We start from the raw sequence: 10,171 nt of genomic DNA on the forward strand, positions 1-10,171 counted from the left end.
AACCTCTACGAAGGAGACGATGCGCTGCGGTACATCATAGACGTTATTAGGGATAACTTCGGCACGAGAAAAAGTGTAGTTCAGACAACAGATCCAGCAGCAACACAGAGGCCTGAGAGATCAAAATTTAGCATAGATAGCTTTTATCGGGAAAAGGCTGCAGAAAATGTCCCTAATAACACGGCAGCAAGACCCAATGAAATCCCAATACAGCTAATCAACAAACTTGGTCTAAAGAGCGAGGCACAGCTGACTAATGCCATAGAGCAAGTGATCAGAACAAAGAAAATTCCCGTTTTATGACGTGAAAGCAACATGAACGTCATCTACAAAGGCCAAGGAGATAAGGATAAGACGAGCTCGAACAGGCCACTTACAGTAACGTCGGTGATACTAGAATGGCAATGCCAGCCATAAAATTATAACTGTCGAAGTGGGTGGGGAAATAGATGTATTGGGGGAACTACAGAATGGGTTCAGGCCAGGCGGGCGCTTAGAGGATAATATGTTTGTACTAACTCAGTGCATAGAGATTTCAATAGCTCAGAAAAGACCTTTATCGATAGCATTTCTAGATATTAAAGGAGCTTATGACAACGTAGACAGGGAATTCTTATAGGATGTTCTTAAGCACGAAGGCATAGATGACGATTTCGTGGCGCTGCTGAGGGAGATATATGGAGACAACCAAGTACAAATGGTACGGGAAGGTCGAAAAGGTAATGAAATTGTGGGAATTCCCCAAGGATTGAAGCAAGGATGTCCTCTGTCTCCATTGTTGTTCATGCTTTACGTCAAGGGTATAGAAAGGTGACTGGCAAACAGCGAATTAGGTTTTCATTTATCCTACATGCGTAATGTACAAATGGTTCAACAGAAGGTGCCTAGACTGAAGTACGCAGACGGCATTGGGCTACTAGCGGACAATAAAATATATTTACAGATACTTGCGAATATCTGTGGCAACGCAGCGACAAATCTATCCCTTAAGTTTAGCACAGAGAAATCAGGAATTATGGTCTTTAATGAAGAGACGAGTAACTTCGTGGTGTGAATTCAGCAGCAAGTAATACCCATAGTGAAGCAATATACCTCGGCGTACACATAAACGAAGGAAAGAATTAGTCAAGCAACCATCAAGATAATCTGAATATAAAGGGGAAGCGAAATGCGTCAATAATGTTACACAGAGCACTGTGGGGCCACAATAAGTATGAGGTGGTTCGCGGAATCTGGAAAGGAGTAATGGTGCTAGCGCTAACGTGCGCAAATGCCATTCTATGCTTAAAATCGGATATCTTGTCGTGGTTGGCAGTTAACCAAAGATCAGTAGGCCGGTTTACTTTGGAATCCCATGGCAATACCACAAATGAGGCAGTGCAGGATGACATGGGTTGGGCCTCTTTTGAAGTCAGAGAAGCACAGAGCAAAATTAGTTTTGAGGAAAGGCTCAAGAACATGGATGAAAATTAATGGGCGGCTAAAGTGCGCAAGTATCTGTACATGAAAAGCGTGGACACAGAATGGAGGAAGACGTCAAGGAATTTGGCCACCAAATACAGGATAATCTAAACTGTAAATAGACAATAAGGAGTCATCAGAAAGAAAGTGAGAGAAATAGAGACAGTAAATTTGATGCAAAGAACGGAAACAAAAAGGACCATGGAGATTGACAAGAATGAGACGAAAGAAATCAGAAGGGAAATTGTCTACGATAACACAAAGGGCAGTGCCTTGCTATTTGAGGCTCGAGTCGATTGCCTAAGGATCGAAACATACCGGAGCAAATATTCGTAACTATATGAGGCATGTGTGAGCTGCAGTAAAGATCCGGAGACGACTCAACACATCCTAATGAAATGCGGCGAGATTCATCCAGCGAGAGCCGTAGGTAACGTGCAACTTCACGAAGCACTTGGAGTTTAAAGTGGAAGGAAATATCAACAGATCAGCCGTAGAGACGAGCAAGAGACGATTACAGTACTGGTGGGAAAAAAGCAGGGAAAAGATTGATAGGCCTGATCTCATAAAATCGTAGGTAATGGTACAAGGTAAATTTTGAAAAAAAAGAAAAAGAATAATGAGAGGTACACAAAAATGCTAGATAAAGAACCTGTATAGTATACTTGATTAAATCAAGCAGGTTGGCGACTTTTTCTCATCGCCACGTTTCAAAGGGGATGCCAATAAATCATCATCAACCATTATCATCGCCAATATCAGCAAATTTTTTTAAAGAACGTAACCCAATAATTAGAAATTCTGCTTGCTGCAGTCATTACAATTTATCTTTGTTTTTCAAATTAAAATATCCTATTTCAAATCGACCCGGCTGTTGGCGCATAATATAATGTTTGCGTTTTACATGTATTTGAATTGAGAAATTGGAGTTGGCCTCCAGCAAAATCTATTTTCATAAGGCAAACTTGAAAACCCAAGTGTGGCATATTATAAATTCATCGCACAATCTACACGCGCGGTCATCTCAAAGAGATAGTTCGCGTTGACACGATAGAAGTTATACCTGCGATTGCGGCCTTAATGAATAGTCATTCTGCTCCTGCATGACGTTAGACGTGTACGCATAATGGTGGGCTCTTCGAGAGCTGCGATTGCGACTGACGTTTGCCGCGGATCCCTGTGATCTGCGCTGTCCAAGGGCTACCGTGCCATCTTGCCACAGTTACAATCAGGAGAAGGACAAAGACGCGCGTTTGTCTGGTACTGTGACATCACGGGATGTCCGTACGGAATCGCCGACTATCAGAAGTTCATCAGACATGATGGAGTAATTCAGCAGGTGGGTGGAATCGGCGCTTACCAAACGTCTTATATTTGGCTACTGAACATGAAGACAGATGAGGCGTAGCAGACACCGTTCGACGACGGACCGCTGTTGCTAAACAACCGGCCGTGCTCGTTGTTTACACAGCGCGGCGAACTTGGGCTTAAACTGCCAATGTATCGTGTGCGACGTTATTACTCACAGCATCCGACGGGCACTCCGAGAGTATGGCCAGGTGAAGGATGTCACCAGCGATTGGTGGAAGGCGGAGAATTTCGAAGTCGCTGAGCCAACATCTCGCGTCGTACGGCTTTTTCTGCACTGGCTGTCACACCAGACCACGTCCCGCATCAGATGCGTCGCGTTAGCGACACTGCGCTCATGTTTGTTCCTCGACGAACCCCGTCATGCATCCTTTGTCATAACAATAGACACATCGGACAGCGAATGTCGTATGTGCAGGTTCGCAGCTTTCCGTGAGTTAGGGCACCAGCCGGCTGATTGAACTCGCTGGTACGTTAGAGTTGCAAGTGCATGTGCAGATGTGTACCGGAGTGAAATGCTCATGCGCGAGGAACAAGCGGAGAGCGCGTCCTCAATGGCGGCTTCCAACAGCAGTGCGGCCGCAGTGGCCGAGTCTAGAGCACTGCACGGGCTCGGGCTTACCCGAAAGCCCGGCCCGGCCCGGCCCACGGGCCGGGCCGGGCCGGGTAGAGCAGTTTTTTTACGGGCTCGGGCCGGGCTCGGGCACGGCGTGTGCTTTTTGACCCGGGCCCGGGCCGGGCTCGGGTTTTTTGACGCGGGCCCGGGCCGGGCTCGGGCTTTCTGCGAGTTATTCTCGGGCTTCTCAACTCTGAAAAACATGTATTTTTTGGTCTCGGGCCGGTTTCGGGCCGGTTTCGAGCCGGGCTCGGGCCGGGCTCGGGCTTAAGGTAAAGGGGTGGCGGGCCGGGCCGGGCGGGTAACAAAGATTATTTCCGGGCCCGGGCCGGGCCCGGGTCTCGCCATAAAAGTTTTGATCGGGCTCGGGCGGGCCACCCAAAGTAAAAACGGGCCCGCGCCGGGCCCGGGCCGCAAAAATCGGCCCGTGCAGTGCTCTAGCCGAGTCCACCAACGACGCAACCTCGCGACAGAACACTGTAGCAGACGCGTGGGCAGGAGATGCTACTGGGGCAGACGCTTCGAGAGCACATTTCATACCGGAATAAGATACAGCAGTGGGCCTTTCGGACACATGCACCACGATGCAGCCACAGTCAACAAGCGCCTCCGGGTATGCAGAGAAAACAGAGGCAGTCAAGACGGCAGGCAGCGACAATTATGTGGCACAGGAAGTCAGTGTTTCGACAGATGACGCGGACATGGACACAACACCTGCAATGCGTCGCCTCAGCGAGGAAGGCATGGCATCTCATGACACGCGTCTATGGTTACTCAAGCTTTGCCGTGCTCCCTCAAGGGTTGCAGAATTAAGCGTCACTTGCTCTCATAGATCACTCGGGAGGCGCGGGAAAGTGTCGGAATCCAAAAAAAACGTCGAGTGGTCAGCCAACAGAGGTCAGCGTCTCTTACAAGCGGCGGCGACAAGATGGCGCACTGAGCGTCGGCTGGAGTTTCGGTCAGGTAGACGATGGGAATGACGGTATAATCCGTCTGGTATCACTCACCATGGTGGATTCCTTAAAGGTTGATTAAAACCTAAACGCTTAATGTCTGTGGGCTTACTGCCAAAAGGCGGCAAAGGCAACCTTACCGCCTTCTACTGAAGTAGGACTTCGATATCGTTCAAAGTGAAGAGCGAGGACCAGACTGCAACCCTTCAAGAGACGTTTTGATGCGTGAGTCTTCCATGCGGCCGTTATGTCTTCGGGATGTCTGCTGTTAATCCACTAAAGCTTAGATGCTGTTGCAGTGTCAGTGACGGCCGGTACGTCAGGTAGGTTCGTAATATGTGATCTCATTTGTCACCAAGCAAAATGAGGAAAACATGTCTGTATGTACCCAATACAGTGGGGGAGCGCATTGAATTCTTTTTATGCCATCCGCATTCATTGTCGCTGTAATCAACAAATTATTGTAATGGGCCCCTTTTACTGCGTGTTTTCCGCTAAGAATAACACAAGATGTCAGCATTACGTGGATTCAAGTACTATTCATTTAAATGAAATTGTTTGCGAGTGTTGCCTCGAAGATAGGGGTCAATGTATCTGTAGAGACCAATATACGAGTATATTGTAGACACACTTTCATGGTACAAGGCTCAATGGAGCATATTATAATTTCAGCTGAGCATTTCAAGATTACGAAGTAAGCCCGGTTACATTGATCGATTACTGTTTCGTTGCCTGCTGTGTACGAAAACGAAAAACAAAACATTTAGGTTTTACAGCGAAGCTGTTAGCGGTTAGTTCCTCAAGGATCGTGTCCGCGTGTAGAAAGAAAACTGTGCTCATCAGCATTGGCTCGAGCGTCGTCATCGTCCGACGGTATTTTTAGTATCCTAGAGATAATATCCCCAATTGAAAGTACGTAATTTAGACTAGGGAGCAGTGATTGAAATAAGTTATAGTCTACCGTAATGTTTCAGAAACATGGTTGGCAACGAGATCGCAATTTCATATATCTACTTGTGTGCCCGTGGGGTCGTGATTCATGGATGGAATGGTGATATGCAGCAGGTTACAGTAGGTATTGTCAGTAGTACTATCTGCCACTGTTGACCATACAGCAAGGCATGTGCAGTGCCATAAACAGTCATGCGCCACCTGTTTTCCTATTTGCTCCTAAGGTGTGACGTCACCTGCACTCTATCACCTGCACTCTTTCCTTCGCTGCTCCACTACACTTGTGACGTCGCAAACTTCACACCTCGTTCAAGCCACGAGGCAACCGATAGTCGCCGCAGGGGGTTCGTTCCGCATTAGTGTTTTATAGCTGACGCATTCATAATTCCACAGTTTTTATGCCACGCAGCCTTACTAGGAGCGCTGCGACTTCTGATGAAACTGCTTTCTTTTGGAAATGCTTCACACCAGACACTGTGCAACGGCGGTGCCACCTCCTGAGCTTTGTTAGAAGTGGCTCGTTTGAAGCGACAGCAAAAGTGATATTAAAATCCACGGATGACGAGATTATGCCGTGCCGTGCACCTCTGACAAGAACAAAATGATTGAATACCCATGAAGTAGAGCGCAAGCGGACTGCAATATTGCATAATTCATGGCGTGAATTCAACGTTCATAAGTTATACTAGCATGAAAGGTGCGAAGAATTGAAATTGCAAGTGTCCTGGCGACAGCCACGTGTCCTAGTCATGCACTTACCCTTGCTTGCAGCTTTATTTTTCAATTATTGTTTGAAATCGCATGCGCATAATTTTTTGCAATTGCTACAACCAGTGACAAGCGCCGCGTTGTCACGAAGCTATAGATCACTTAAACAGAAGCTAAGGCAAATTTTGAGGCATGTGTATCCGGGTATTACCCGTCGGAGTGGCTCATGGATAATGAGGTCCTGCTGCTGAAGCTAGCTAAGTCGCAGGCCCAATAAGAAAAAAAATGCAATTTTTTTATAACTTTGGAATAATTCGATGAAACATTCAAGAAGGGCTTTTTAAGTGATAAGCTTCCAAAGTGATGGAGAACGCCATTGATTTTTTCTAGTTTGCGCACCTCGTTGCTCCGATCCTGCACCCGTAAACTAGAAACTAGCTATCGCCATGAGATAGCCCGTCTAGACTGAGCCAGACACCCCAATCAGCTAAAAGGCGCTGCTTGTACCAGACTCCTCCGTGTTGTAAAACGAAAGGTCAAGGGCAATTGCAGACAGAATGACGGCACGAAAAGGACTGCAACCTTCCCGTACCCGCATAATCTTTGGCACCGTTTGAATAATGTCGCAGCAAGCTGTGGCGTAGTGACAGCGTTCACCGCGCATATTGTGCTTTCGTAGTTGTGTTCACGGTTCAGGTAAAAATAATAAACCCCTGCTGCGCCCTGCCGGAACAGTTGTCACATAAAGCTCGAGAAGCACTACACCTAACGCAAGAAATGCCTAGTGTAGCATGTGCTATTCAACTGCTGCAAGCCCTACGCTGGTCAAAGCGGCAGGTGCATCAACAATAGGCTCAGAGAACGCAAGTTGTGTCCCCTATAGAGCTCGGCACGCTCCCACTGCATACACGCGTATACCGCTGCCGTAGTGGAGTCTGCAGAAAAAAAAAGTATTATGGGCTTTTACGTGCCAAAACCACGATGTAATTATGAGGCACGCGTTCTGGGGAACTCCGGAATAATTTGCATCACCTGGGAATTGTTAACCTGCACCTAAATTTAAGTGCACGGGTGTTTTCGCATTTCGCCCCACCGAAATGCGGCTGCCGTGGCCGGGATATTCCAGGCCGCGACCCTGTGTTTAGCAGCACAACGCCAAAGCCACTAAGCACCCACGGAAGGTTTGGCTACAGTGTACTAGAAGATTTTGTAGTGGGCTCAGAAGATGGCGCAGGCTGATGCGCTGCATGTTGCCTGCCGATAGGGGGCGCAGCATAGACGTTGCTCCTGAAGCTCCGCTCCGGGACACAGCGGCTGCCGACCGGCGGCGTTACCTTTACCATTTCACTTCGAAGTAAACTGCCGGTTTCTGCACTACCGACCGGGCAATTATTTGTAGCGTAAAAAAGTGCGATTCTCTGGACCAGTGCAGATGGCTCGGCAAAGATTTGACGTCCTTGCCCGCGATGATGTTGAATGTCTGCCCCGTTTCTTCTTACAATCATTATGCTTTCGCGGGAAGTTTAATTTGCCTATTTGGTGCCACAGCCTAATCGTACGCAAAGGGTTGAACCGTTACCTTCATCATGCCCTTTGCTGTAACCGCGTCGCGTTCGATTGTTAAACTGGCGTGGTACCCTACGCTGCTCAAAGAAAGTAAACTTGCAAAGCGCTCACAATGCCAATTTGCTCAGTAATTATGGATATGCAATCTGAAATGGTTTGTCTACGGCACTCGTGCAGGCTCACTTTTGCAAGACCACTTCTTAGCAATACAAAGCATAAGAATAAATTGGCCGAAACAAGCGAACATTTTTCAGAGCATGTATACACACTTCATTACAGTCACAAATACCAGATACTGGTCAGGTGCATCTTGCAAACATGTACCAGAATAGCATGCAGAAGCTAATCAGCATCCCAAACGACCCCCCCCCCCCCCCCAATGTTGCATATTAAGCCTAGGTCTCACCTTTCGGCGTTTCATTGTCTACTTTTTGCCTCGCTTCTCGGCATTAACTCCTTTCACGAAGTACAGCCGAGTAGTTAGGTAGAAACTGACAACCTTCGCTGTTAGTTCAGCAGCGTGTTCGCTCCATGCAGGTTCAGCAGATTCGTTGGGATGGCGCCTTCAGATACAAGGGGCCTTCCACGAGGAATGCGTATTTCCTTCCCATCGATAACATGTACATAGTCTCCGATTAAAGCCGCAAAAGTTGCTCTACAGTTTTCTGACACATTTCATCTAATTATAATATTTGCGATGTTGCCTCAATAATTAGGGCTAACTATGTAATTAGAGGCAACGCAAGAAATAATCTGAGTATCTCCAAGCGACGGCGAACAGCACTACCTTCGTTCTGTCCAGCTACGTGGCATTTGCATATTTTTAAATCTTCGTGCATGATAGTTGGGACACCCTGTATATCGCTGCTCGAAATGTAGCTCGCAGACCACATATGTTTCATACAATATTTTATATGCACGGTGAAAGTTGCGTTCACACTGCTTTCTTCGTTCTTCGTCTCGTGGAACATTAAATAACGATGCCTTCGGTGGCTCTTTCACGCGGTTGTATCCCGTACGGCATTCCGGTGCGAAACAAAAGTTGCGGCAATGGTTAGCCATCTTTTCCTACCCGGGACACACGTCTTTAACGTGGGCGACAAACAGCGCCAGGCACTACACGGAAATGAAGCCGGCAGCAAGCAATCAAGTCGCAGCCAACCAACCGCCACTGCAGCATATTTAAAAATTGGCTGTGGCTTAACTCAGTTATTTCAGGGTGTGCGTAGCGAGAGGTGCGGTTAATCTTATTGTTTAGCTTCTTCTCTGTACGGTTACATCTTTATCACTTAGCTTCGTACGTCTGAGTGTTTAGGTTTGGTGGTTACCTCTCGTTAGGTTATGGTTACATTAAAGACTAGACATTTTTAAAGTGCAACGCATTTATTTTGAAAGTCTTCATCTTGTTGTTTCTCAACTGCCACAAAGACGGCCTGATGGTCGGTAAAGTGGGAGGATAAGGGGTTGTCATCCAGTGACTTCAACACGTTTCGGGTGTTATCCTTATCTGAATCCATTCGCCTGGCCCCTTCGTACTTACGACACTTCTCGAGGCGTGCGGCTCGTTCTTCCTCCGTCTCCTCGGCTCGATGCCTCCACTTGGTTTCATTCCGACGACGAAGCCTGGCTTCTTTCAGTCTCTCCGACTAACTTGCCATATCCGCCGACGAATCCCACCGAGACGCCCCTTCTATATATACGATGTAACGCCGGCGAATCGCACCGAGCCGCCCCTTCTATATATGCGATGCAACGCCGGCTCCTCCTCTGTTGTGGTAACGTGGTTTCACCGGCTCCTCCTCTGACGTCATGCCAGATGGCGCGGCGAGTGGCGCTGCCAGCTGCGGCGGTTGCTAGGCAACGGCTCAGCCCACGGTACGGCCACCGACCACAGCGAAACGGTGAGAATGCGGCCAATGTAGCTCTCGGTACAAAGCTAATAACCACCCGCACGCGAGACAGCGAGACCGGCGGGCGGACTTACCAGTTCAGGAGGAAGCTGTTGCAGCGCCTCTAGCGAGCAAATTGGCAGGCGACCGCGGCCGCTTCAGTGGAGGGCATAGGAAGGATGGGCGAGTGAACCCACTAGAAAAGCTTCCAGAACACTGTAGTTCGGCCCTGTAGAACTCGGCACGCTCCAGCTATAGATATACCGCTTTACAGGCATGCGCATTTTTTGATGAGAGAGGCGGCAAATCAACCGATCAGTTATAAAGGCCTTCCAAATTAAAAATATGGGAGACGCTTAGGTCGGGCTCTCATCTATTTCGCTTACAGAAAAACGTCGCAGTTTGGCCCGAAAAGCGAAGGATCGATTGCGATAGAAAATTAGTAGACAGCTATAAACAGTAACGATTGTAGTTTTATTGTCCGTATAAACTTGTAAACGTTCATTTACCTAAATTAATAAGCACGGTGTCAGCGCGCACAGGCAAGCATGAGTGCAGCAAACTCGATGACCGCTGTGAAAACGCTGACGTGAGGGAGAGCGGCAATAGTAGATAGGGAAGTGACCTTCCTGCTGTCTATCACTTCACCGCAAAGTGAG

This window comes from Dermacentor silvarum, chromosome 8 (assembly GCF_013339745.2).
Source record: "Dermacentor silvarum isolate Dsil-2018 chromosome 8, BIME_Dsil_1.4, whole genome shotgun sequence".
In the NCBI taxonomy this organism is placed as follows: domain Eukaryota; kingdom Metazoa; phylum Arthropoda; class Arachnida; order Ixodida; family Ixodidae; genus Dermacentor; species Dermacentor silvarum.